At 42.6% G+C, this 23,388-nt stretch overlaps 2 protein-coding genes across 9 annotated transcripts in view; one reads left to right on the top strand and one right to left on the bottom strand.

The window, feature by feature from the left end:
* The window catches only part of BLVRA (biliverdin reductase A), a 31,695-nt gene extending 26,162 nt beyond the window's left edge, over nt 1-5,533 (bottom strand). Inside the window, exon 1 of one of the 3 annotated variants that reach the window (XM_075493705.1) lies at nt 5,419-5,533. The gene's annotated coding sequence lies outside the window, so the exon portion shown is untranslated. Of the gene's footprint in view, nt 1-5,387 lie in introns of all 3 variants that reach the window. The other 2 variants (XM_075493706.1, XM_075493708.1) reach the window with 2 other exon arrangements.
* A 3,975-nt stretch (nt 5,534-9,508) lies between these two features.
* The window catches only part of COA1 (cytochrome c oxidase assembly factor 1), a 52,062-nt gene continuing 38,182 nt past the window's right edge, over nt 9,509-23,388 (top strand). Inside the window, exons 1-2 of one of the 6 annotated variants that reach the window (XM_075493713.1) lie at nt 9,515-9,596; nt 20,307-20,515. The gene's annotated coding sequence lies outside the window, so the exon portion shown is untranslated. Of the gene's footprint in view, nt 9,597-9,818; nt 10,055-20,306; nt 20,516-23,388 lie in introns of those variants that run through there. The other 5 variants (XM_075493712.1, XM_075493711.1, XM_075493709.1 and 2 more) reach the window with 5 other exon arrangements.

The following is a 23,388-nucleotide window of genomic DNA, read 5'->3' as shown; positions in this document are numbered from 1 at the left end:
AGTTTATTCCAGATAGGCATATAAGCAAAAATAAGGTGATGTAGGAGCTGAAAATTAAAAATAATAATAATGAGCACACTGTAAAGGAATGTACTTTGAACTTCTTTTTGTTAAAATGACGAAACGGTTTGGGTTGGAAGGGACCTTTAAAGATCATCTAGTCCAACCCCCCTGCCATGGGTTGGGTGTGATGTTTCCCTTTTTCCAGTCACTGGGGACTTTGCCTGATTGCCATGACTTTTCAAATATGATGGAGAGTGACTTGGCAACTGCATCAGTTCTCCCTGCTCGTGATGATTCTCTTGATGAAAAAGGCCATCTCTGTCAGCATGACAGTATGAGATCCCAAAGGCAAAAGATGAAGTGTTGAAGACTCATTAATAGTCATTTAACCAAAAGAAACTTAATCTCCAGGGTTATCAGCACCTTCAAGCTTCCTTAGGAGTTGATAACTTAGCAGCATCTAGGATAGGAAGACTTCCCTTCCCATGTTTTAAAAACAGGAACATTGTGTTTCTGATATTACAGGACATTTGGTGCTAGGAAGGTACCAGCCAATTGACGGGGATTGTGGTAAGCTGTAGCGGACCGGCAGTTTTTCTGAAAGGTGCTCTTTCAACCTGAGTACAGGAACATAAGAAAACTGCCGACCTTGCATTTGAAAAAAAAAAGTGCATCATGCATTTCCTTGGTGCAAAATCAGGCCTTCTTCAGAGACAGCAGGGAATAAAGACTGTGTTCTGCATCTCTGCCCTCTTGAGAAAGCAGCATCCTTTCTGGTGGAGTCTTAACAGAAAAACTGGGCTCAGAGCAGCCACAGAATTACATTGCCACATTCCCTGCTCAGAGAGCAAGAGCAGAAAAGGATGTGAAGCTCTTCTCTCCCCTAAAACAGAGGGCCAGCTGTCATCAACCCACTTTAAGCCCTGTTTATATTATGATATAATACGGATATTTTAATGGTTCTTTTATTGTGTTTACATTGTGTCCATATTGCAAATATTACTGTATCAGGCTGATTGTCACCAGGACCTATCTAGGAAGGACTGGGTGGGAAACACCTGTCAGAATACTCTTATTTTTAACCAGTAAGCAGAGTCAAGCAAATGACCTGATTATTTTTTAAAATTTTATTCAACAGCCCTTAGTCTTAAGGCCTCATTACAGATGCCAGGTATATAAGAACAGATAGTATGTCTTATCTTTCTAAATACTGGGCTAAGTGCAAGCATAGCTATTCCACTTTACTATGCAAGTAAGTAAATGTAAAACAGATTTCAAAATCAAAGCTTTGCTCAGCTGTTGCCATTTGAGAATGTTACAAAGTCCGAATGAAAAACATGTCTCCCGGAGCAAATACTTCCAGCAGCCACCGGTACTGGTTATCCTGACTTCTGGATGACGAATCTAAGACATCTCGGGGCTGTTTCTAACAGACTGCACTCCAGGTTACTCAGACTGCAAATTCAAGTACTCCATACTAGTGTAAAAAACAGGCCTACTCTGTCTTATATTGGACACCAAGAATGAAAGCAGACGAAGCCCATGGTGACCTCCAATGCCAGAAGTGTACCACTCCAGTTTACAGCCTCATCACTTAACAGTGAATTGTCACCAGTACAGAATCTATCTTAATCCTTTCCTATGAGTTCCTCACGGAACTTTGCCACTAGAGAATCATAGCTTTAGAAGAAGACAGAAGTCAGGAGTTAATTTGCCTTCTCTATCCAAATTTTCTGAATCTGACTTAATGGGGACAAAATATCTCAGTCCTTTATATATTTCTATCTGTCACCAAGACTAAACCTAGAGAGATCTATACAAACACACTGATCCCACTTACAGCTGCACACAATTGTGCTATGCCTGAGAAAAATTAGCAAATTACTCCGAAGACAAGTACAAGCAAGCCACCACGGTCTCTAAATTCATCACCAAATAACAGACTAACCAGTCTTCTTTTGTTAATCTATGTCGGAGCCTGCAAAAGACAGTACATACTGACTAAGGGCTGTTCTCCCTAGCAACAGAAACATTCACAAAGCTCCTAGCATAGCTAAAAAGCATCCATGGTGTTTCAGCTAGAATGACCATGGTCTCAACTTTTCCCCTCACATCCCGTACCACTTCTTTCTCTTATTAAGGGATTATGGGATTATTTAATAATTCCATATTCTTTCTGGCAGCTTTCCTCTCCAGAACAAAGGTAACAAAGGAACAACAAGAATGTTCATGGAACAAAGGTAACAACAAGACAATAAAGATCCCTTTCTGCCTACACATTTCACTAAGAGGGAAAAGTAATAAACACAGTAACACTACTTGAGCCATGAGAACGGCTTGCTTTATTAGCCAGTGTAGTGCAGCCTTTAATTTATCATTTAGGATAGTTAATATAATGTAATAGGAACGCTAGTCGCCCCGAACAGCGTCTTTCTAACTGGTTTATAATGCTATAATGAGAAGAAAGAAGGGGGGGAAAAAAAAAAAGGAGAAATTTCTTTTATGCAACTCGTGTTGTTAAAGTGGTAGATCGCACTCATCTGGAATAACAGGATTAGCAAATGCATTTCATTATCTTTCCCAGTCAGGTGTGTTTTCTACAACACTTTCTAATTAGCACAGTAGAGCTCTGTCTGGGTTGCAAACATTAGTCTAGGGAACGCTCAAGTTCAGTTAAACAAAAAGCCAAAACTCTTTTTGCTTAATAGAGAAGAAACAGGTCAAATGTAGATTTATATTTTTATATTTATATTTTACAGTTGCACTTATTTTATAAAGTTTCAAGATGTAAGCCCAACGGTTTGGCCTTACATGCATAAGAACACTTTCTACAGTTCAAGGCTAACTCCAGAGGAGAGGGACAGGCCCTCAGCAACTTTTGTTCTACTAAATTACAACATGGCATGTACACATTCAGGGTTGTTTTTTTTTTTACTACAGGATTAAGCTGCTAAGTGCCTTGGCTTTCAGACTGTTTTTCTTCCCTAAGCCCCATTCCCTCCCCTCTCAATGAAGCAACCTTTTTGATGCCTCACTTAATAAAGTGCAGTACGAGCATAATGTAAGTTCTTTTACTACACTGAGTACTACCCACAAGCTTCAGAAAGATCTACGGTTGCCTGAAAATTAGAGATGATTGAGTTATCCCCAGTCCGCATATGTTGATGTTGCTGTACCACTGTGTCAAACACAGGAACTCCTTTCCCGGGGAGTTATTCTCCCACTGCAAACACTGCTTCATCACATTTATCCAAGCTCTTTCTGTTAGTTTTTCCACTTCTTCCCAGTTTTGGTTTGTTTTTATCTCCTGTTGCCTGACTGGTGCTTACCTAGCCAAGGATGGCAGCACAGACGGAACTTCAATGGACCACACCAGTGGTAATGGAAAACACCCACTGAAGCTTCCTACGACAAATCTGCATAGCATACAGTGCAATATCCTCTCTACAAGCCACATGAAACTGAGGTGACTTCAGAGTCATCATTAAAAAGCAAAAATGCCAATGTGCATTCCACTCCTGCATCTTACTGAAGTCCTGACACCCAAGTGCAAGATGAGAAATTATTCCAGTTTTAATTCGAAAACTGGTCAGTTAATTTATCCATTCATCTTCACTTGTTTTGACAAGGATGATTCATTTTTAGTGCAGAGATCAAAGTGGCCCTTTTCTCATCCTGTTCTCATCTGCTGAGCTTAGTTTCTGAATTCTGTGGATACAGCAGATGTTCTTCATTAAAAAAAAAAAGTTTGGCCCTTTGACATTTAAAATGAAGTCTCTCAGAGCTGAATGTGGTGGTCTTTTGGGGTTGTTGGGGTTTTTTTAGGGGGGTGGGGAGTGGGTATTGAAACATCCAGTTAGAACTACAATTTGGAAAATAATGAGGACGCTAAAAATAAGTTGAAAACTACAAAGATTGATTCTCCTTTTTAGCTATACAAAGTAAGTGTTGCCATTCCTTCAATGATAACACAAACCATACTTCATTGACTTAAACTCCAGTTGTTCACAAACACTAACTCAATTCACTGTCTAAAGAAACTGTGAGGTTGGTATTAGACAAAAGTTTGTTGACCATGTGCATGTAAACTCAGGACAAGTCCAGAATCATCAGCCTTCCAGTATAAGGGAAGTTCCCTGATCCAGTAGTAAGAATTGTATCAATCATTAATATTTTACTATCAATTACTGTATATCTAAGTTGCGTGCACTGCTTGTGACAATAGTTTTTAGTAAGACTTTAACTAAAGCTTTATTATATGTGCTGAAAATAATTTTAAATATTTACCTATTGCTCTTTATTTTGTGAAGATTAAACTTCAAGTTGGATTTACATTATTGAAACAGATTTGTCTTTATTTTCCCATTTATCAACACAAATGACAGAAAGATGCTCAAATGCTATGTTATTGATTTTTGGCACAGTGTCATTCTGTGTTCACATCTGTAATCAGAGAACCAACAGCTGAATGACTATCCTCATTCCAGGAAAATTAATTTGGCAAACCAATACAAGGAGTTTGATAAAAATTATGTCACACAAAATTAGCTTAATAAACTGTTGCCCTAATTAACACTACCCTGGTTTTTTTGAACAAGCTTCAACACGGAAGTTCAGCACAATGCCAGGAGAGTTATATAAAGGCTGAGCCTGTCTTTTCTCTGTGTGTAGACTGAGCCTTGATGCATTTTTTTTTTAAGATAGTTAGACATTGGTGGTAGCTGTGACTAGAGCATCAAGTAACTATTAATAAAGTGTCAATGTGTTTTACACATGGATTTTGTACCGTATCTGAGAACATAAGAATCAGCTTTCTCCCACCAAAGGCTGTCTGGAATATGGCCCCACCACGTTCCTTTACAAGAGGAAAATATTTTCATCTCCACTTCACACATGGGTAAACTGAGGTACAGCAAGGTTAATGGTCTGCTGTTTCAGAAGGGGGTGTCAAACACCTGCAGTAAAAATGGATTTTAACAGGATTCGGAGGAAGCTCAGCATTTCTAAAAACAAGCTCAGAAGACACTGTGTAGGAAAGGTTTTAAATGACCTCTCACACTCACACCATGCAGTGCTCTGGCCACCAATGATGCTACTTGGCTACTTCCACATCATTTACAAGCTAATACTCCGCTTCCCTGCACCTTGGACATTCTTCCAAACAAAAGCATTTTCTCTCTTTTCTTTCTCTCTGTTCCCCCCCTCCCGGAGTGCTGACCTGTCCCCTCTAGTGTGGTGGGTGTCTTTGGAGCAGCTAGGACAACGTGACTTGCAGGACTCCCCCATTCCTTCACAACCGAGGGGGAAATGCTGGTGGCAAGCAATCTTGCGAGGGTGGAGGGGGGGATCGGAAGACGAAAGCGCTGCTTCCAAATCCTACTTACAGTTAGCAGGGATTAAGTAATAGTCACTAACCTCTTCAGCTCACAGAGGAGAAACGTGATCCTGTTTAATTCTCCTCCGCTCCCTGCAGCTCCTTCTTATACAACACTCTGCAGCTCCAGCATATCAATGCACCACTCGCTATCATTGCAGCAACACCCCCTTGGCCAGGAATCCAATAAGGACACTATAGGGGCGGGCTATAGCCAGAAGCAGCTGCAGCAGCAGAAAGACTGGGAGCTTTCGCTTACAAAACACCAAGAAAGCTGCATAGGGCTGGCAAGGGGCTGACACCTCCCTGGGGACCTGTGCAAGATGCCGGTTAAGCCCACGCAGCGGTCACCCCAGCCAGGCACTACTCAGAGCCCAGTCATGCAATGGCTTGCAGACACCAGTACATCAGCAGTGCTCATGTCCGCCCAGCTGCATCCGTAGGGTTTATGCTGCAGGCTGAGTCCGTGCTCAGGAAACTGGGAGTTTCAGCAGCACCAAGTGGAAAAGAAATAATTCTGTGCCTGGCTTCCCCAAGCAGGCAGTATACAGAAAGCAGCCACTAGGACAGCCCAGGCCAGGTGTTACACAAGCTCTTACTCAAGACTGTTTGTCTCCCTTCCTACAGGGATTGCTTCCTGGCCCACAACATACTCTGCTTAAGTACTAGCTATTCCTTGGAGAGCTACTTTTTACCCAGATCTTACTCCCAGCCTCTTTACTTGCCGTTTCTTATCTACATGCAACAGGACTTTCAGCTGCTTCGTTCAGGGCTTGGAAGATAAAAGCCCGGGCGGGTGCAGCTATCTTCCCCCAGGCCAGTAGCTCCTGCAATAAACAGTGTATGAAATGAGGATGGTCTGAATTCCACAGATCATTCGGTACCATGCTGATGTTGGGCATTCACAGAGTATGATAGAACCTAAAACTGTGTCACATTGGGACTACAGGTACAAAGGATCAAATTCTGTACTCATTCACCTCAGACAAAGTAGAAATAACTCCGGAGAAATCAGTAGCTATTTTTTTGCACCTGACTGTGTTCAATTCAACCTGTTTCTGGCAAGTCTTGGGGCATGCTATGTGTAAGTAGTAATACCATAAGTAGTCTGTCTTCTTCGTATAAAACTTAAAAATTCAATGCAGCTCTAGATTCCTTAAATTCTTTATTCTGAAATTCTGCAGGTTGGGATTGTAAGAGTGATACACCCTTCTTTCCATCTTTTCCCACGCATTTGTTCTGATGAGTTAACTTCCTCACAAGCAAGACTTAGGGAACTCACTTGGCCTCCTCCCAGCTCCATTTGCTTTTCCAGAGTCACATTTTCTGAGCCAGTTATAGAGTTTTAACTTGTGCAAAACTTCCATGGTCTAACATAACTTCATCTGAACATGGGGTTTATTCTGACATTACTATGCTGGATGTTTCAAAATTCTTTCCTTCCCCTCTCAAACACATTGTATTACCACAGACTAAAGCACAGTTCTACGTATCAGCAGTTCTAATTACAGTCGTTACACAACTGCAACACGGAGGAGCTCCAGAGAGTAACTGAAGAATTACATATAAGACTAACGAGCAGGAAGTTTAAAGCATAAATGAAGGCCTGCAACCTATGTGTGGTATTGCATAAAGGAGGATTGGCAGACCAGGAGATATGGCATTTAAAGATATACATCATGAGTTCAACATATGGGACTGCTAATGACTAGCACGTGACTGTATGCTTAGCATGAAGTAATGAATCAATTAGCACATGATAGGAAACCATAACGAATAGCAGAACATATGAAAGAATGCATATGGGAGTGATTAGAGGCAGATGTAACTCAGAGCCTTTGGATTCAGTAACAGTGCTCGCATTTGTACAGCCACATGTTCTACAGGATGCAGGACCTGTCTGATCTCATAAGTAACCTTGTAAAAAAATAAAAAAACCCCTACTTTCCAGATGGGTCAGCTCCCAAAACCAGGTGGGAGTGGCAACACGCAGCCAAACAGGAGGGCACAACTGCCTCTCTCCACCACACTGTGGAGTTACGTTAGCTTAAATCAGTCAGGTCACTACCTGCTGTTTGATTCCTGTATACATTCTCGAGCTTGCTCTGCCTTAGGTTTGTTTATTTATTCAGGTGGCTAGATAACAAACCCAACATTTAACTGAACTCCAGACCTGGTCAAGATGGGGGGGTGGGGGGAGTGGTTCCTCCAGAGGTGGAACGAGACACGGGCTCTGGAGGAGCCATTTGTGGCCATGAGATGAGCAGCCGGCATGGCAAGAGAAGCTAGGGTCCCCACGGTGGTGACAGTGGGCAGCATGAAATGCCAACCTTGGAAGAAGCAGCAGCAAATAGCCCCCAGCGTGGGCATATTGTCTATGTCTTACACAGTCTGTTTCTCTTTCCGTATGTAAATAGCAGAGACAGTATCTATAACTAGTAACCTTTCAATACCAATAAAACATCACCAAAACTGGATGGATATTGTATAGCTTTCATCATTGCAAAATTACAAGGAGAAGGCCTGCAGGGGTAGTTAGGCCAACACAGGCATAGCTGGAACCGTGGACAAGCTTTTGGCTCAAAATCCTTCTTCAGGTCTGAAACGTATGAAATAGATTTTTCAGAGAGTAATTAGATATGTAGGAGTCAGACCACCCCCCACCCCCGAAGGTAAAGGCGACCGATTCCCACAGAGAAGGGATGTTAGCAGAAAGGCAGGCAGAGAGAAAGAGAGGTTAAAAAACCTGCAGCTTTGCATACAAAACAGCCTCTTAACAGGGCTTCTTAGAAGCGTAAGAAGAGTTCCCACTAGGCTGGGCCACCCGCTCCCTTTTTTTGTCCTGTATTTCTCGTTGTCTATTTTTTGGTCATATCTGCACATCTTTTTGTTCTGCTGATTGTCTTTCCATGCCATGTTTCTCCCCACTCTCACCTTCCGCAGTACCATGAGTGTTACAAGTCCTAGCAAGCAGATGTATTAATTAACTTCAGCTACAATCTAGCAACCTCTCAATTATTTTGTCAGGAACAACTAAGCAATGCAAAATAATGTAATCATCATTCTGACGATATGAGTTGACTGGCAACCACTAGAAGCCCTCCACAGGAAGCAACAGTTTTATTTGGGAGAATTCAATAGCAGATAATATTCCACTAAACCACAATGGTAAGCCAAAAAGTGTAAATAAGCTGGAAACTACTTGGGTAAGAGAACAAACTGACTTGGCAACAGGCCTGAGAAGAATGCCTCATTCAACTCCTCAGCCAGGAAGCACATACAATAAATATCAAAGCAGGTATGATGCACTAAGAAACAGCAGCGGAACACACTCTGAAATTATTGGTACACTCATCGTTTAATTTCAGATGAATCAAAACTGCCAGCCAAGGCTCAGGATCCTGTAATCTAGCAGCACTCACACACACTTTACAAATGCTACAGCCTAAGTGCTGAGTTCAGTGACAGCTCTGGACAGTCTGCTTAAATAAACTCTGACAGGGACATCAGCTTATGTGGTACAATGATGAGGGATACATTTGGAATGAAAACGATAAGCTAAAGACAGCAGTAATTAAGTTAAATATGCATATCGGTGTACGGAATCAGATCATCGGATTAGATGCAGAGAGTTTTCTTTGGGGGTTGCTGGAAAGATGCTTACAGAAATTCTATTGGGTTTTTCAATTTTAATGTGTAAGGGTGTTTCTATGGTGTCCCTCGGTTTGAGGCTTGGCCTGGAAAAATAATAAACCACCACAAAAGAGAGCAGATCTCAGAACAAGGCAGCAAATTCAGGTGTGTTTTGGATTATCAGTACGGAGCTGACAAGATTTGGGTTACAGGGAGGCCTGCACTTCGCATGGCAGCGGGCTGGGAACCTCAGCCGTCTCTTCACAGGTTTCCCCCAGTTCTTTCCCACAGCCGAGGCCACGGTTGCAGGACACTCGCCACCTCCGGCGAAAAGGGCGAGGCACAGACCGAGGAAATCCCCAGCCCTGCCCCCGAGGAGAGAGGGAAGGGACCCTCAGCAGATACCCCCCGGTTTAAACACAGGCGGGCCCAGCGCCGCCGCGACACCCTCCCCTTCCCTTCCCTTCCCTCCCCTCCCCTCAGCCGCGGCCGTTCGCAGCGCTCCCTGCCGCGCCCCGCCGGCATCGCAGCCACGATGGCGGCCCCCACGGCCCACGCGTGAGCCCTTCCGCCAACTGCCGCTGCCGTGAGTGGGGATGGGCAGCCGAGCTCGGGACGCAGTTTATGGGAGTTAGGGCAGGGCCCGGCCGCCCCCTCCCCGCGGGCAGCCGAGCGAGCCCCCCCCCGACAACCGGCGGGCTCGGCGCTGCACAAAATGGCGGCCACGGCGCGGGAGGGGGCTGTGGGGCAGTCGGGGCCCCGCGGGGGGCGGGCAGGGGGCGTGGGGCTAGGTTTGCACCAGGGGAGATCCGGCAGGGCTGCGGCGGCTCTGTGAAGGGAACACTGGCGACGGAGAACAGCAGACACTTACAAAGGCGGTAGGAGTGAAAACAGAGGCACTAACCGGGTGGCATCGCGGTGAGGCGTGTGCAGGCTTAGCTGCAGGCCTGCTAAGCGAGGAGTCTTGGACTCGTAAGAGGATGAACGAGTGCAGTAATTACACACACATCACCTCACAGCGCGATTACCAGGACCATGTTAACGGTAATTGCACTTTAAATACACCTCACCCACTTTTAGAAGTGGGATGCGAGGCAAATTTATCTAGCAATCTACAAAGCCAGATACACAGAAAATAGTCAAGCTGCTGTAAAGACTTGCTCCTTTAAGGCTGGTTTTACCCACTTAAATATCATTTCCAGAGACAGTGCAGCCCAAGGGAGCACTGGCAGCTCCCATGTGGGTGGGTTTGAGGTGGAGGAGGTATGGGGTGCTATCGCTTCTGCCCCATGGCCAACAGGCACAGAGGGCCATGGCAGATAACATCCCTGGGGCTGAGGTACAGTTTAAAACAGGCGCAGGCCCACAGTACTCTGTGCTGTGGAAAACCCGGTGGCAGAAGCACAGCTAGTGGAAATTTGAGGAAGCAGGGCAAGCATAAAGCAAGTCAGTTGCAGTAGCCCATCCACACAGTAAGAAAACTACAGTCAGGTTTGCTTTGCCTTTCAGGTACAACTTGAGAAGTGATCAGGTTGTCTTGAGCATGTTTAATATTCTGACACTGTGAAAAAAAGTTTCTTGCTATGTTTCTTTCTCTAAAAATTGAAACTCTCCGGTTTAAGACTATTCTCATCACTATACCAGACAAGGTTTCCCCTATTCCTTCTTACTGGTGAGGCTCTAGTTCCTCCTGCCTCCCAGCCTAGTTGGTTTTGACTCAAATCAATTACTTTCTGCTGATTCACATGTACTCTTAAAGTGCAAGAAGGGACCATATAGCATGAGGTATAAGAGTGGGCTGGATTGCTTCTTTTAGAGCCTGTTTTTGATAAACCGAAGTGTTGAAACAAAAAAAAAAAAAAAGAGGCTCCCCCCTTAGGCCAGCCTCACAGACTGGAGTAATAGCAGGCTGTGACAGCAAGATGGCCCTATTCTACTGCCCAGCTGTACATCGTGCTGTACCTCTTGTATCAGGTTTAAGGATCAGCTGGCTTTTAAAAAGTTGTTTTTCCAGTGCATCACGGCTTTCTGGACATGGCATACACTGCAGCTGCACAGTCCAACAGAAGGGAGGGAAAAGGGGCATGAGCACCCCTTCCAGCAGCAACTCACAGCTGCACTTAAATACAGTGCTAAACTGCACCTACTCTTTAAGTCTAAGCTTTGACTCAAATTTGAGCAGTAAACTGATGTTTCATATTGTGCAGTAGCCCGTGTTACAGGTTCTCAGACTTGACTGGGGGTGTGGTAGAGAAAGATGTGTGCATGTTGACAGATAACAAAATACTGCCTTTCTGGCAGCTTAGTGCCTAGAGATCATTTTGTCTTAGTTAAGACTTGACAAGAATTGCTGCCTTCACTATCTCAACATAATAATTTAAGGTGCTGAAATATCCAAAAATCAGCCAAATTCTATTAAAGACAAAGTGCAAAGAAAAGTTATCTTAAACAAGCAATGTAGGAATTTTAAAGTTGTTGCATTTATTCCCCTGAGTAGGAAAGGATTCTCATCAAGAGGGTGGTGAAGAGGTTAGTTAAACTTAATGTGTAATTTTTTTGTTAGATTAGCTTTAATTTAGACTACTGTAAATTGAATGAAAAAAAACAAACCCATGGAGAATGGAGATAAGGAGCTTTCAGGATTAAAAGAAAAAAATAAAACCCAAACCCTTCATTACTATCTTACAGCTTTTTCTAAGTAGTACTTTGCTATTGCAGTTCTGAAAATAATGAAGTGTGCATGGATTATTGGTGCATGTATTTTACTTCAAAGCTGTTTATTCCCCAGAAGTCAGAAGCTTTGCATGTCTGTTAATATAGTACTTTCCAGGCCACTTTTCTAATACAAACTTCTGGGTTTTGACTCAATGCCAGAGGAGCAAAAGGAGCAAAATAACATCCTTACTTTTACAGCTGTGATCACAACATAAAATTGAGCAGGAGGAAGAGCTGATGCTGGGGGTTGTTTTCACTACACTTAAGGCACCTTAAGTGTTGCACAAAGAGACAGGCCCAGGCATGCCCTCCCTAACAACGTGGCTGTTAGGGCACTTGACCTTTCTTTTATACCTGCCACAGTATAGCCAGCACAGGTGACTGCAACTTATCTGTTAAACAACATAGCTCCATGCAAGCATTGTTATTGCACAGCAGTTTCTCTTACTTGCCTGAACTACCTTACCTAATCTGCAGCACAGCCCTCAGAGCAGCTCCGAGGATGATTTGGTGGCAGCCCAACTTGTGGTTATTCTGAGAATTAGGAGGGAGCTCTAGATAGAGATCTGAAGGCCGCATCAGCTCTAGCCTACATTTGTGCAGACACCTCACTGCTTGTCCAACTCTCAACTGTACAAGTGCCACAGAAACAGAAGTCCAACAACGGATGTGCGTGAACACTTGATCTTGAAATACTTGCATATTCAAGCGAGGGGGAGAGGAAGGGGAAAAAAGGGACTTAGCTGGATTTTTCTATTTGTCTGTAATGCTGTTGGTGACTCAGTCTACAGTTTTGAACAGTGATTTTGCATAACTGAGGAGGTTGCAGAAAAAGGCTGTATTGTTTCTCAATTTCTGGAAGTAAGCAGAAGTTACATGACCATAAAGCTAGTGTGGGAGCTAACCTCTTGAAGATGCAGTCTTTTTTCTACTCAGCATATCATAAGGAATAGAAACTATTTGAGAGTGTACTTCTGAAAAGTTGCCTGATACACAAGAAAATTTGAAATTTTACTAACACGGTTCCAGTTGTCAGTTCAGCATTGCTTCTTAGTCTTTTCCCTGTTGTGAGGAACTTGAAAAGCATCACCAGCTACTTACACTGACATTTGCTTTTAAGTGTGTTTCAGGGATGCTTTCTGGTATTAGAGTGTCTTTAGTTAAGTGATAGAATACTTTCATCTGGTGGGGTGGAGGTGGTGGTTTTTTGTTTAATAACTGCACAGCAGTAATAACAGTTGTATTTAAAACCCCCGCCCCCTTCCACCAGGGCAGAGTAATTTGCTTTTCTTGGTATTTACATATTTTCATTAAGCAATTGCACAGCATACCACCAGCTAAAATACATAGTCCCTGTTCCGGAGCTGTCTCAGAGTACTCTGCATGTCCTCAGTACACAGCAGATAATTTGGAGGGTTTTGCCCTGCCTTTCTCACCCCTCCCTACACCAAATAAAAAGTCATTCCTGCTGTTAATTTGATCACTACACTAAACATAGTAAGCCCAATTATCCATTACCTAAAAATGGATTCTGCCATCATGTTATTAGACCTCTCATAGATCAAACTGGAGGCACGGGAACTGGGAATGTTTTCCCTTTTCATATCTGTAGCCATATCTGCTTTGAAGAATGGCTTTGTAAGCTTCTCCCATTAACTAACAAAGAGATAGAAATCTTCCACATACCTGTGTGCCTTCTCCAGATGCGGATTAACTTCATTAATGGCAGCAGTAATCTCCCAGTCTGTCTGGCAGGTGTTGATCTATGCTCCAGCACTAGTGTAGATTCTCACTTTGATGATGTTAAATGAGTTAGAGCCAAGACTGCTTTTGAAGCAGATTGTCTCCATGTACTGCACTTTGAGTTGAACTTGAAGTTTTCAGATGGACCACCAGAGGCTGCACCACGGGAGAACACCTGACACTCTCCACAGGTCATAGGTGGGAAAGTCCATGACAGCAGGCAAGAGCTAGTCTAAATGAATGGCATAACAGAACCATGAAAGTAGTGTTAACATTAAAACCAGGCACAGAAACGTAAGTTAGAAGATTAGAGAACTGCAAGAACCTACTCTGGAAAGCATGCTAGGTAAGAGTGACGAGGTTTAGAGGCAATTCAGATGCTTTCCATGTAGGTCTGGATTTTGAGAGATTGCTGCTGGGCTGCTCTTCAGTCTATTGGGAAAAAGTATAAGCCAATAGGAGAAAGCCAGAGCTAGGCAGGTAAAAAAAATCAAGCATAATGTAGATGGACACACAGTGAGGAGAACAAGCCATGAAATACCTTATTTAGCAGCATTGTGTTTTTTCTGAAGTCTTAAAATGAGGAACAGTATTGTCTTAAAAAGTCCTTCAGGTCTTGTCAGCTCAATGCAGACATCACTAACTAAAGGTCTTTGACTTACATAACAGCCTTGCATACTCTGATCTATGGTATCATTTTCTTCTGGCCCTTCCACAAAATTAGACCTCTTGAAAACACACAGTAAGCATCTTTTCAGCGGCCTTCCCTGAAAGCAGCCTTGCCAAGCAGTAGACAGAATCATTTTTCCTCTATGCTGCCTGCCCACTATTATCTCCAGCCATAATAAAGGCAGACTCTAAAGAAACATTCGCCATCTTTGATGGGACTCGTCCAGTAAGTATGTTATGAATGAGTATTCAGAAGAAGGAGACACAGCCTATCTGTCTAAGCAAGTGACACGGCACTGTTTTCACGTGAGTTCAACTATCAGGCATTTATTAACTGTTGGTCAATAAAAGCTTTAGGCTTGAATTTTTGCCTTGGCCCCTTAGCATCATCTCTCCTTGGGATCCAGAGAGCTGCAATATAATGTAGGTCATACACCAACCCATTTTGACTACTGAGTTTAGATGGAACAACCATGTTGCTTATTCCACTAGGACTGGAAAGCAACTGTCAACACTTAGAGCTACAGCATGAGCTGCTGCAAGAAGTTTATGAAAATCCTCTGTTAAATAGAAAGCAGAGAACTGCACGTGAGTTATTAGAGCTGCAGCTATCTAAGCTTAATCCCAGCATCCAGGAACATTTCCTTGGGTTTTACTGGATATGTACGTTTGTGGACACAGCTGTACAAGCACTGACAGAGAAAACTAAAAACCCACATGCTTCAGAGCCTGCAGTACAGTTAGAAAGACACAGCATACTAGCACAAGTGAAGAGGGAAGGTTGCTATGTGCAACTTTATCATTACGTTTAGTCTAGGCAATTGCATAGACACAAAGCTGCTTTAGAAATGCTGGTTTGCTGTAGTAAACATTTCTCTACATGTAGCAGAGTTGGAAAGCCTACCTTAAGAGATGGTTTACAAAAAATAGTAACTCTAAGATTCCTTGTGCTGTAAGGAGTACATTAAGAGATACTCAGTGGAAACCATCACACACCACTTGGAATAAGGCAAGTAATAGCTTACCAAGAGCCCCATATATAGCAGATGACAGTGTATAATAATAATTCAATCCTTTTAAAAAAAATAAAATAAATCAAAACTTATATCCTAGCACATTTTCACTTAGTTTCCTACCTAAAGTAGTCATAGATTCCTGCTGTAAAATGACTCCCCTTAATACTAGAAGCTCCCAGATACTTTCTCTCAAATTTTGATGCCTATCACCTGCTGGTTTTCATAGCCTTTCTCCTTCGAGTCTCCCAGGTGCAAAGCTTCCAGTTCAAAAATGTGCTTTTTAACTCTGCCTTACCCAGAAGTGGTGAGGAGCAAGTTTCTCCCGATCTTTATCTTACTAGGTATGGAGGACTAATTCTGAAAAAATAAGTTGTGTGAGTTTCTGTTACTTCCTTTTTTTTCCAGTCAGGAATTAATTACAAATTCCATGGGCTTCTGAGTAAATTAATTGAACTCCAGGGGTGTATATGATTTACAACCACTGTTAAAACACAGGGTGTTTTCTTCCCATCTTTATTACAAAATCTACAGTAATCTCCACACTGCTTCCATTTAATTGGAGTTTTGCCACCAACTTAAATAGGTAGCTCAGGTCCAAATTCATTAACAGGATGGAAAGATTTACTGCAAATGTGGGATGTAGTAGAAAGATGATTAGAAGCTAAGCAGTTGCTTTTACATGGTGAGCATGCCCTAGCTTGATGAGGTTATTTCCTGAACCTAAACTGTAAATAAGCAACTGTGCAAAGTTGCAAACCTGTGTATGGGATGCTGGATGCATCTTTTGGAAATTATGACAAAAGCTAACAATCTTCACCTCACTGAAGTTGGTGAAACATTTTCCGTGTACTTGACCGGAGCCAGGATTTTGCTATAGGCGCTTACTCTCTGACTTTGCAGGAGTTAATGCACACTGCACGTAAATTCATCTGAAATCTGTTTTAGTTCCTCTCCTCCCCAGTTCTCCCTTTCCCTTTAGGATAACTGAGTTTTAAAATGCTTTCCTAAACTTTCTTCATCTCCATTCCCCTTTTTAAATGAGAAACTGAATAGATATCCTTCCAGCATTCTGCTTGAGTAACACTGCTGGCATCAATTTTACACTGTATTAGTCATAATGCACACTAGTATGATGTCTTCCATCAGAATTTCAAAGCACTTAACAAATATTAATTATTTTGTCTCTGTGACGTATGTAAGTAATTAATTTTATAAGCCAATGCCATATAAAGGAGAGAGAAGGGTGAATTCTCACATTAGTGCATAGCCTCTTACTCGTTTACAGTTAGTTTCTTCACGGGTGTCTAGACCTGAAGTAAGTTCCTTATGCAGTTCTTGTAATGGCCACAGTAATAGGAACATTTGTGAAGCTGAACTGCAAGACACCTCTCATACTTCCATTGTGTGAAAGCATGTCCTCTTGAATCTGTTGTGAAATGGAGTTATGGTAAATCAAGTCAGTAGAGAAGACAGGTGAAGAAGTTGAGACTTGAGCTCCAGCCCTGCCTTCAGTTCATGAGAACAGGCATTCCTAAACTTCTGTTGTCCTGTGTTTGCTGTTCTACAGGTAGCAAAGGACTTTCTGGATGTTGCAGGCTTCCTTTTCCCAGACACATTTACTCTTTCCGCCTGGAAATCACATTTAGGCAGATTCTGAGGACTTCATAAATTTGTCTGGGCTTTCCGGATGTCTTACAGCTGTAGGGAGCAGGCACTTCTGAACTAGTTGCTGCATGTCTGGAAACTCTGGACATTAGCACTGCAGTTAGAGAACATGAAGCAGCCTAGCAGGGGCAGCTCTGTGTGTGTGCTGTGCTGTCCAGCCATGCATAGTAAGTGGAAAACTTCAGAAACAGCAGACTTAATGTAGACATATTGTGCAGCTACTAAGATTCTGTGCGGTCAGCCCCATGCTTTCATGGGGGTACTACACAGTTATTTGCACATAGATTATACATCCCCTGGGTCCTGGGTGTGCTGCAGCTGCTGCATATGCACATACTTTTTTCTACCCATGAAATCCTCTGCAGACATACGGGATTCCTACCCCTCCAGTTTGCATAGTTATATCCACAGTCCTCCAAAGCAACAATGATCAGGACCCATACTTGTTCCACTTCTCCCTTCGAGTCCCCCTTCCCTTCTAATTACAAGTCCCTGCACTAAGACAGTGCTTCCTTGAGACACCCTGAGACAATTTCACAGTTCACTACCACCAGAAGAGAGAGGCGGCAGTCCCCAGTCCTTTGCCCTCCCAGCAGTCCTTGCTCTTGGTCATTCTGCTGCTTACCTTGCGCTGGTTCTGGCATGCGTTGGATCCCTCTATTAGCCACTTTGACCTATTACCCTGGAAGAAAAATAGCAGAAAGGTGGATAGCGTACTCTGGAATAGCGAGGTAAATCAGCTGACTAAATGACAGATATAAGGTAAAGGATCAGAGAAGTACCTGAGCTGCTGCAAGTGCAGTTGGGAGGCTGGGAGATTGAGAGACTTGACCTCGCACTTTTGCAACAGTGACTTGTTAGATCAGCTTAGGTGCCTGTGAAGTGGTAGTTTGATTTCTTTCTTCTACAGAACAGAGGCCCTACTTTGCCTCTTTTTCTCTCCTCCTTGTCATTTATAGCTATGTCATTGAATCTGGGGAAATCTGGGTGGATTCACAGTTTTTGTCACACCACCACATAAGGATCATATTTTTAGAAGGGTTATCAAGGATTTTCTACGTCATGGTCTTACAGGCAATTGCATATAAACCTTCTTTAGTATGTTTCTGTGGCCCCAAACCAATTGGGTTCCCTAGCTATTCATATGTTGGAGGCTAAAAGCATTGCTATCATCATGTTCAGAAACCGCTATGCTTTTTAAACACGCTTATTCTTATTCTAAGGTGTCCTCAAAAAAAGCTTTGAATCCCTTGTCTTGCTCCCTTGAACTAGTTTTGAAATTGTACCTAAAGCTAGATACAACTCCCATAATGTGTGGAAACTGCTTTGAAATTAAACAGAAATTTGAGACGCTTCTGTTGGCTGCCTCAGAAAGTGTCAAGCACATGATATATTCCTCCTAACCCCCTGGAAAGTTAATAAATAAATAAATAAATAAAAACCATCATTTTTTTCCCTACTGCATAACATCCAGCTAGATTTGAGCTGGAAGAGCAGAAAATCAAAACGCGATGAAATTCTGATTATTCCTTCAGTATTGTCTGAGAAATGATGGAAGACTTCAGCGCATTAATAAAGCAGTTTAGACATCCGTCTGCCACAGTGGTGGAGTGCAGAAGATCAAAAGAACATTCTCATCTGCTTGACACACACCCCCAGTGTTTGTTCATTAATGGCATACTTTTAGCGTAGGTTATAACTGTACACATTGTACAACAAAGCAGTGCCATGAAGTCCCCTGTCAGTAGGGAACAGAGGGAGCAGAAAAAAAAGTCTGGTTGATTAAAGCATTCTCAGCAGCTGAGAACATCACTAACTCTGACACAGTTTGCTGTAAACTTTGAAAGGGTGGGAAGAATAACTGCACACCATTGTCTTCGTTTGATTGTATTGTTCAGAATTAATCCCCTACTGATAAAATAATTCCTGATATAAAGGCATTCTAGCTTTCAGAAGTCATGCACTCAAAGCATACACAGTGTGTGTGTTGAAGTATCAGTGCTCTGTAAAATACGCGCAAATTAGCGGTTTGGGGCTGCCCATCTGTTTTGGTGACAGAAAGTGAAGGTCTAAGTATATGTATTTTAAACCAAATATGACCCATTTCAGGTTCTGAAGAAGAAAGAGGGTCCATCCTTACCTGACAGGGGAAAGAGACAAAACCCATTGTGTTTGACCTGATACTCATTCCATAGGGGTCTCTCTAAAGACCTACACTTCAACTGGAAAGCAGAAAGCATTTGCTTATTGTTTGTGCATTTTTAGAAAATAAATTTCCTCACCTCCAGTTTAGGAAAATCCCAGTTGTAATGAGGCTAACTGGGCAGATTCCAGATCAAATTTGTTCCTGGCATGGTGGCGTTGACTCGGTGGCAGTGCACCAGAAACGAATCTGGCCCTTTCTCTCTGTGAAAGCGAAAGTGTGTTAGCCAGTTGTTTCAGAAGCACAGAGAGTAATATGCCTTTGGATTGTACACAGCTAATCCTCTTTATACTTAGCTGACTGTAGCCTGCTTAGTCTTACATGAAATGTATTCACCGTCTTTTTGTGAGCCTGATCCAAAGCCTGTTGAAGTCAGTGGAAAGAGTCCAGATTTTTTTCAGTAGTTTTGGAGCCGACTCTATATGAACAGCTGGTCTAGCACTGAGTCTTCTAGTTGAAAGACAAGGAAAATAAGCAGCACCAAACCGCATTGGACTCAGCGCTGTATTAAAGATACAAATGAAAGTAATGTGAAACTTGTAAAACCAGACTGGACAAAACACTCTGAAACCTGCTGCAGGGAGCAGTCTAGTGCTAGCAGGGGAATAAGTTAGCTATTTAATGATTTCTTTTCCATAGCTTTTACTTTTCCACATATTCTGTAATGTAACAGTACTTTTTTTTCCTTAGGCAAATAGCTGCCAGACAGCAGCACTGGAATGAGAACATATGTAGTGTTTGCTTTTATCTTACATTACAAAAGAAGTATGAATACCTTGTGTTATTCCAAGTATAAAATTACAGGTGTCAAATCATTTGGTGCTTTAAGTGCTGTGCCAGAAAAGTAATCCAGTAAAAATAGCTATGTCCTGTCAAAGCTGAGCAGTTAGTATTGTTATTACAGTTCCTTACTTGCATGGCTCCAGCAGTGTAAGATGGCACAAAACAGTTGTAAGAGACCAGCAAGAAACTTGCCTGGAATCGCCCAGAGCATAGAAAGACAGGAGGATGGAAACCAGGTAGACCTAAGGGTCCAAAGTGAGAATCTGCCTGGTCAGCTTTACAGTTGGTTTGAACTTTAAAAATGCTGTTAAACAAGAGACGTTTAACATCTTAGGGGGTGATTCTTATTCAGAGATCCCAAAGAATTAAAGCAAAGGGTGATTTGCGCTTGGTTCTGGATAAGCATGTGGTCAACCCTCTGTCCTAAGGAGTGTATCATTTAAAAAGTAGAAAAATATTTAGCTGGAAAGGTGAAATAATTTTTTCATCTCCGTGTTAACAGGTGAGAGTGCAAAACAGGGATTAAGATGGCTTGGCTGGGTTAGATGGTCAGCAGCTGCATTGCCTGTGGCAGAGAACCCCTAGCTGCTGTCAAGTGCTTTACAAGCAAGCCATCCTTACCGAGCTGAATAAGCCTTGAGGAAGAAGCTTGCTTTGGACCTGAACTAAGGCAGGAGGTACGAGAACAGGACATGGCAGAGCACAACACAGGTTTTTGGCACGTGAATTTCTCCTCGATAGAGCATGAAGAGCCACACACACTTTGTGCGGCTCCTGGAAATTAAGTTAATACTTTTATTGTCCATGCCACAAAAGCCGGGTCTGAAGAAAATCTATTTAGTAGATTATTTCCCTAAAGGGGGCAGAAGACTCACTGCATTTAATTTCCAGGCCTCCAGATCTGCAGTGAAATCTGGAGAGAGATAGACTGGTTTGCTAAATTGGGGACACGCTGCTTCTGTCAGTATAGATGTTAAGAAGCTTATTAAAGGACATAGCAGCTGACGAGTGAATCTCTAATCCCTGTCAAATCCCTTGAGTTTATGATCGCTGTAAAGCAGTTCATGTAATAAAGAAACTTTTACTCATGTGTGTTTCCAGATGAGATGCGTTTACTTGCATGGTGATAATCAGAACACATTTTACTTGTAATTTTCAGGATGGATTTTGGCTGCCTTAAAAAACACTCCCAAAAAAACATCTTTCTTCCCCTAGTTCTTGAAAACCATGGGAGTCATATTCATTGTCCACACTGGTATTTTAAGTGGCCCGTAGGGTGTGGCGGGCTACATAGTATGCCACTGAACAGCAGGCCAAATCCTGATGCTGCGAGGCTGTAGTTGTGTTCAAAGGTCAGAAACGACAAGGGCATGTAGTGTACCAAAGCTTGCCTGTCCTGACAGAGATACGAGTAAGGGGTTAACAGTCACACGTGTCGATTTACAGAAAAGCTTTTAATTTGCTTGCTCTGTTTTTTCTTTGCAAACCGCATGCTCACACTGAATGTAAATATCTCATGCTGCAATGAGTAAGTCCATTTTAGGTTCCTTTTTCATACAAGTTTCATTCCTATTAACGTGTGAAAAGACTCTGTACCAAAAAACAGAACCAGCTATAAAATTTTTTTTTTTTTGATTTCTGAAAAAAAGAACACTGCAGTAGGTCTGTCAGTCAGTAGATCAAAGGATGGGTCTAGTGTACTTCAGTATGCTGTAACGTGACCTATTTGTTCAGTAGTTAGCTCTAGTTAACTAAGATGACTATTCATTCTAAAATAAGCACTCTGGCAGTGCTTGCTCCCAGGCAAATACTTGTTCTGCTACAGTTCTTTCTCAGCTCAGCTGCCTCTGATCCCCTTTGCAAGTGCCGAAGTTGTTAGCCTTTGTAGTCATGAGAGTTAATTACTGCTCATTTTGTTCACTTTTCTGCATGGCCAAAAGCTTTTATGTCCTTTACGTGGTTCGGGAGTGGAAAGACTACCCTGCGTTAAGGGACTGTTTCTTATGCAATATATGATTAATAGTTGCCAAGAAGTGGTCTGCCACATGCATACTGGCAGGTTGGTGGCTGTGCAGCTGCACTGGTAATTACATAGCTGGGCTGGTTGAGCGTGGTGCATCTGACAGTGGAGACAGGCTCCAGGGTCCAGCAGGAGATCGAGGTTAGGTAAGCTGGGCCACCTGGGAAGTGGTGGCTAGATGTGGCATCTGGGGACAGATGGGATGGATCTGCTGGGGATGGAGGCTGGACATATGGAGAGTACAGCTACTAGCCATGATACAGGGCAGTGAGTAAGGAGCAGAGGCAGGAGTTAATAGCAGGCTAAAGCAATTCGTGTAGCAACCAGCTGTGCTCAGCATGGCCCTTTGGTATAGGGCTGGACTCCCTTAGCTTTGGGAGTGGTTGTGGTAGTAGGAGAGGAGCATATATTATTGTTTAGCTTTCATATCAGTCAAGAAAACTAGGTTTATCTCCCAGCCCAAAAGCATTGTCCCCACCAAAGCAGATATTCAAACACAGTGCTCTTTAGAGGTTGTGGCCTGGAGTATCAGGAAGCTCAGCAGAGACCACATACTTTTAGCATCTCTAATCTCTGGGGTTTTTTAATTGAATTATGTTTTTCCTTTTCAGCTAAATAAACCATAGCGAAAAGCCTTTCACTGTGTGCTAAGATATTCTCAAGTGCTCTTGTTTCCAAGGGTGACTTTACTGGGGGCAGCGATGCAGTCTCAGAACAGAATTCTTACGTGTCCCAGTTACAGATTTACTTCCCATGCTGCTGACAGCTTGATTTGTGAAAGAAAAAAAGGACAAAACAGCAAAACAAAACTCAACCCACAGCCCATGCAAGGGAGAAAAACACAGACTTGCTGTGCTACAGAGGAAGTGTTAAACACAAACATTTCAAAGGAGGAAAGCTTCTAGTCTTCATGTACATGATAAAAATCCTTTTACAAGAATAAGTCACATAACTGTAACTATTTTTAAGCTTTAAAAGTTTCCTGTTTAATACCTGTGGGATAAGTCTGTGCAGCTAGCTGGAGGCCAATTTTAACCTTGGACCATTGAAATCTGTTGACCTGTGGTTTGGTACAGAGCTGGCCATTGTTTTTTTTTTCCTGCTTTGAAATAAGGGATATCTGGGAAACCTCTAGCACCCCCCCCCCCCAAAAAAAAAAAAAAATCACATGACTGACTCTGAGCTAGACCTGTTTTACTTAGCTGCCTAGTTTTGCAAAGTTGCCAGATACTGAAAAATGTTGCTTAATTAAGCAGATGTCAAACTTAGAAACTCACCATGATGCTTTTATACTAAATCTGGTAGATACTAAGAGGATATTAAGTGCATGTGTAATTCCAGAGCTGTTTCATTCTGGTTTGAGACTAAGCAGCAGTTGTAGAAAGAGAAGGCTGAACTGGGGTGTTCTGCTGTTGAACAAACAGTTTTATTTGTAAAGCAGTCTCATGGCAATGCACTGCAGGGCTCATGATTCATAAAGCCAAGTTGAGTGCTGAAGGGAGCTGTGTCTTGATTTGCGGCTTATAAAACCAGGAGTTTGCTAATAAATGCGTTCTTCAGAATT

This window comes from Mycteria americana, chromosome 2 (genome assembly GCF_035582795.1).
Source record: "Mycteria americana isolate JAX WOST 10 ecotype Jacksonville Zoo and Gardens chromosome 2, USCA_MyAme_1.0, whole genome shotgun sequence".
Classification (NCBI taxonomy): domain Eukaryota; kingdom Metazoa; phylum Chordata; class Aves; order Ciconiiformes; family Ciconiidae; genus Mycteria; species Mycteria americana.
This window is presented reverse-complemented; position numbering and strand designations above follow the sequence as displayed.